Below are 5,722 nucleotides of genomic sequence, written 5' to 3' on the forward strand. Positions count from 1 at the left end.
TCTAAAATACATTTGAGCAGGTGAAATCCCTTAAGTAGCTCTGCCTTTTAGATATTAGAAAGGGCAAAGTTCAACATTTGAATATTTCTTGCACTGAGAAGTCCATGATGAATGGGTATAGAAAAATGTCAAGATTTAGCTCACTAAGAATAGAAATGAAATGTGAGATTTGTTGCCATTTTACAAATACCAATATATGTGCACAGAAAGGCATACATCACAAATGCAGGTACCAGACATGTTGAATTGGAATGCCATGTAGTAAACAGTAGTCATGAAGCAACCTTTCACTACCTCACCTGCTCTCTGCCTACTAATACATCTCTGTAAGAACTTACTGTAAGTGGTTCCACCAGTATGGGTCATGGCAAACGGTGTGGGGTCTTCCCTTTCAGGGAAACCAGGCCTCGGGTCCAGCCATCTTAGCTTTCAGCATGGTTTAAATCAGCCATCCTAGCTTTCAGCATGGTTTAAATGTACTCTAACTGAAGCCCTGTACTCTGTAGGAGGGCGATATTGGGGCTCTGCCTCCCTTTATGCCCCTTCCACAGAACAACTGGTTCGCCATGGTGGCGATGTCCTTCAGGGCTGTGGGCCCTATCCTCCAGCCCCTGTGGGCAACACTCATTCCTGGGATACAACCCTTGGTGAGCTCATACACACAGTGGTGCTGACAACTCCAATTGGTGGCTCAGATGTTGGCTTCCTGTCAAATAAAGACTTCAAATCAAATGATGCCCTGGTCTCCTGTGCAACTATAAATTAATGGCCAACCCAGTCCTTCTGGTCCTTTAAATGAACTTTGCCTTAATTCACCCTCCCTTCAGTCTGGGTCTCAGTTGCCCATTTATGTGTATTCACCCAGCAATGTCCTTGTTAACAATTAGAGTTCATCCCTCCAAGGTAAGGCCAGTGACCTTACTCACACATCCTGAAGTGCAAGGTTCATTCCTTCTTCCTCTGTGACTGCCATGCATGGAGGGTCAGGTCTCCTTTCCACCTCTGGATCCTGGAGTGCCTCCTAGGCTTCTCAGCCTTCACTGCTTATCCATGTGTACTGGCTTCTACTGTCCTTTGCTCAGGTGAGCACCCATGGTAAGACTCCTTTCCCCTCCATGATGCTGGTATCAGGGCTCAACATCCCCAGCGCCATACAGAGTATGGCCGGGCTTCCATGCCATCTACCCTTCTCCCCTTGCTGGTACTGGACTTTAGTTATACCAGCAGTTCCTACATGTCTGTCTATGTGGACTGAGCAGGAACTGATGAATCATGGCTGACATCATGCCTGCTGATTTCCTGGCACGGCTGCCCCTGACTACTGCAGGTAGGTGGGGAATGTTGCTAGCTTTGTTAGGCTGCTGCCTAGATTCCCTAACCTGGCCCATGGACTTTTGTAGTCTTTCTCCCCCAGCTTACCTTCCACTGGGGCTTCCTGCTCCCACACTGATTCTAAATTTTCATGCCTCAAACAATTTCAAATCACCACAATCTTTCAAGAAATACATTTATAAGTGTGCCAGAGCACAGGTTGTGCCTGCCATTTTAAGAGGTTTCAGGCAGGCTCTGGGTAGCTGGCAGGTGCAGCTTGGCCCAATTAGATGGTCACATTACCAAAAGGGGGCCATGGATAGGAGGGCTGGGCAGCCTCAGTATAAGCCCAGACCCTAGAAGCGGAGCAGGAAGTTACATCTAGGGAGTCAGAGGAACAACATCATTCAGCCTGCAGACTGCAGCTCCCAGAATATCTGGAGTTTAGGGTAGGAAATACAGGGATGGAGGAGATTCTTGGTCCTGGGGCATAACCTGAAACTACACCTTGCTGGGGTTGGATGGTGTTGTGGGGCTGCCTCTGCCGGGGCTGTTTCCAGGAAATGCCACACCTATACCTCCCGAGTAAAAGGCAAGGATGGGGCACTGTAAAGCCTCAGCCCCTGTTGCCTTGTGGGTACCCCATTAAGAAGAAAGGCTAGGGGAGCACATTCTGACAGAAAAAGCACAGGGCCCAAGTTCACAGAGTGGGGCCTGAGGCAGGGTCCAAGATCATTGAATCATTGAGAGAGTGCCAAGGTCCACCTAGTGGGACCTAAGGCCAAATGGGATGTAAAGCCCAGGAGCCCAGTGAGTAGAGGCCCCAGTGAGGGGGTAGAGTTGTGGCCCTATAGAAGAGGCATGTGGCCAAGGCAAATCTGAGGACACCTGAGGCCAAGTTTGGGCCACATGGCCTCAGGTGTCCTTAGACATACCTTAGCCTGGCAAGTGCAGCCCAGCAATGGGGCTGGGGGAGTTGGAAATGATTTTGGATGCCATCTGTCGGGCACAGTACATGGTGTAGGGGTGGTTTGGAACAGTGTATTATGCCCTTGGTATCAGGCAATAAATAGGTAGCCTCTCTTCAACTGAGTTTATAAGTAAGGAAAACTTGTTTATAGGTGCAGGAATCAAAAACCTATTCTTAAAAATGTTTTAAACCTCTTGAAAATAACTTTTTCTGCGCCAGTCACACATATACAGAAAACAGTGTAGTATGGTTTGCTGTGAAGGTTGTATCAGCACTTAATTTTGGTGACCTACACAACTTGTTTATTTTATTCATGATTGTGTTACCTGTGGCTGTGGAAGTCATCTTAGACAAATATCTACAGAGACTTAATTAGGCATTGTGTCATATTTAAAGAATTTACACAGTACCCCACTGTATTTATATAACACACACATGAAAGGAGAAAGTAGATTTTTCTTCCCTCTTGGATACGTATTGTAAATTTTAACAGAATATTTTGTCTTCTCTTGTTCACTTTTTGTTTTAAATGTTAAATTATGTATATGTAGATTTCACTTGAAGTTCAGAATCCATATATTTCCTTGTATATCAACAACTATATTTAAAAGCACACCTTTCTGAAACTCTGGGTGCATGTACTAAGAACTGAATAATAGGAGATGTAAAAATTGGAACCTATGTCAGAAATCCTTTCAAATCTGCCTGTCTTAGAACTCTCTCATCATCTCAAGCAGCTCACTTTCCTAGAAATAGCTTGGGAGAAAGTGTCAGCCTGGAAACATGATCTGAATTCAAACTTAGGCAAACCAATAAAGTGAAGTAAGTTCCAGAGTTGATGACTTCTTTAAAACCACTTTCTCTCCCTATTAAATTGGGGGAAAGTTAATGCCTTGACAGATCTCAACTATTATGGTAGCACAAAGAAGAGTGCCATCTCTGAAGTGTGAAAACCTTATTTTAATTTTAAGGACTTACTTCTCATTGAAATAGAGGCAGAGAGGTATATATAGAGGTAGAAAATGCAGATATAACACATCAACCAGGAGTTACAACTAAACCAAGTTAGAACATCTCCTCATAGCTTGGCTCCTCTTGTTTCAGTTCTCCTTTTCCAGGAGGTACTAGCTACAAAACAAAACACAACTATGCTGTGCAGCAGTATTTATTTATGCTCTTGTGGTCAATGTTTCTGGAGAGGGCCTTTCAGGGGAAATATTCACAACCTTTTTACTTACATAGGCTAAATAAATAAAATAACATGTTTTAAAGGACTGAAATACAAACTAAGAGGAAAATTTCTTCTAGTTTCTTTCCCCTTATTTCCTAAAAGGTCAGCACGTCAGCTAAATGTTACTATTGGCAGATACATGTATACAGCAATTTTTTTATCATCTTTGCCAACTTGCAAGCTAGTTTCCTGAGTAATGAAGAGAAAAGAATTCCCATGGCAACCTTTGCACAACTCCACTCAAGATATGAGATAAAAACTCTCTACATGAAGAAATTCAAATAAATTAGGAACAAGAACTCTTGTGCATAAGGGTTAATAGCCAAGCTAAAATAAATAAAATCTTAAACCCCAATAGTTTTCTAAATCAAAAAATGCATTTTTCTGGTTTTTTGTTCATGCTCTCTTTAAAGCATCTGTATTCAAAAATACATAGAATTAAAAGCAGTGAAGCTAAGCTTCAATCCAAGTGACTAATGACATAATTCTTTCTCTGCTGTCATTCTAGCTTTTCTTTCAATTACTTAGATAAAATGCAACAATGAAGTAGCTCTTTTTCCTTCTATAGAACATCCTAATCTCAAAGCTTGATCAACATTGTTATCAAGGAATAGTTATATTTCCTTGTCCCAATCATATCTAGTACCTCCCTCTATGCCCAGCATCCCCTGTCCATGACCCAGTTTGCCATGCTTTCACCTTCTTCTATTTCATGGTTGTAACAGCACACTGCTCTTCAGAAAGTATGTACATACGCCAGGGAGCCTGTTATCACCTATGTAAAAACTGGCAGTTGTGGTCACAAAGCACATGACCAGAAACTAGAATGTGAGTCAAAAAAGCCACCTGTGTGTCATGCAAAAACACCCTACAGAAGAAAGCAAGCATCAGGGGTACTCTAGAACAGCTCTTGCCATAGTTGTCAGAAGGGCTATGTCTTCCTCCTTGATCATAGAAGGTGGAAAAGCTTCTGGTGGTTAGAATTTTGAGCATTTTTCTTCTTTTTTGAAAGTAAAGTAATTCAAGGAAAGGGTCATGTCACTTGTTGGGAACTTTATTTCAACTTCTTCTACTGATAAGCTTGTGCAAGGTCCACATTTAACACATGGCCTTCCCTTCATATGTGAAAAAATAACCAGATATTTGATCCCAAGTTAGTAGGAGTTTGGGCATTTAATGTACATTAGCCCAATTTAAGACATGTTAAAGGTGTGTGTCTATAGACGTGCACCCTTAATGAACCTTAAAAATAGCAATTTTAGGCTAATTACACCTAAAATTGATACCTGTACAAAGCAAGTACCAAACTTAGGTGTGAGTAGTTAAAATACATTAACACAGGGCCTTCAGTGCTGGGTCTGCCCAGCTACTAGATGGCCAGCCAGAACCCAGTTATGGGGCTGCTGACTAGCTGCTTCTCCTCCCCCAGGGTTGGGCTGCTTTCTGGCAGCCCCTAGATGAAGACTATAGAAGCCTACAGTTATTTTGTGCCTTGGGGCACACGCACCAGGAGCCTGAGGGAGCCTGTTGCTGCGTGAAGCAACCCAAAAGGCCCCATGTGCCCTCCTGGACAGGACCCAGGCAGCCTCTGCCCATCCCATCCCCTAGCTGGAGCTGCTCTTTGGCCACACGTGAGTGTTGCAAAGGGCTGTGTTGGCACTGGATTTATGACCCAGGTATGTTGTTCCAGGTGAACACAAACCCTCAGACTAACCACAATGTTTGCATTTGATAACAGGCAGATTCGATCGATACACATAGATAGCAGATAAGAATAATGTAAATAATTCTATATCTACAAGTCCTAGAGCTGTCATCAGAGTTGAGATACGTCTGGCCAGTTTGTAAGCTTCATTTTGAGGTTCTGTCTTGAATGTCAGATGTTAGCACCTTGGAGGTTGGAGGCCCCCCCCACCTCCTTCCTCCTCTAGCAGAGTGGGTGAGACTGGCTGGTGGTGTGCCCTCTGTCCATGGTGGCCATAGGTTCCCCTCTTGGGGACCCTTCACTGTTCTAAAATCCTTCCTTTTGTATTATTTTCTCCTCCTGTGATTTCATAGTTTTCATAGACGTTAGGCCTGGAAGGGACCTCAGAATATCATCGAGTCCAGCGCCCCAACCAAAGGGCAGGAAGTCAGCTGGGGTCATAGGATCCCAGCAAGATAAACATCCAATTTACTCTTGAAGGTGTTCAGTGTAGGTACTTGAACCA

The 5,722-nt window shown here is 43.5% G+C and overlaps 1 long non-coding RNA gene across 1 annotated transcript in view; it reads right to left on the reverse strand.

Moving 5' to 3' along the window:
- Window positions 1-490: 490 nt before the first annotated feature.
- LOC109307257 overlaps window positions 491-5,722 on the reverse strand; it is a 9,921-nt gene continuing 4,689 nt past the window's right edge. Inside the window, exon 3 of the long non-coding RNA XR_002100212.1 lies at window positions 491-500. This is a non-coding gene — a long non-coding RNA (uncharacterized LOC109307257). The remainder of the gene's footprint in view (window positions 501-5,722) is intronic.

The sequence above is a fragment of the Crocodylus porosus genome, unplaced genomic scaffold (assembly GCF_001723895.1).
Source record: "Crocodylus porosus isolate Cpor-Errol unplaced genomic scaffold, CroPor_comp1, whole genome shotgun sequence".
In the NCBI taxonomy this organism is placed as follows: Eukaryota; Metazoa; Chordata; order Crocodylia; family Crocodylidae; genus Crocodylus; species Crocodylus porosus.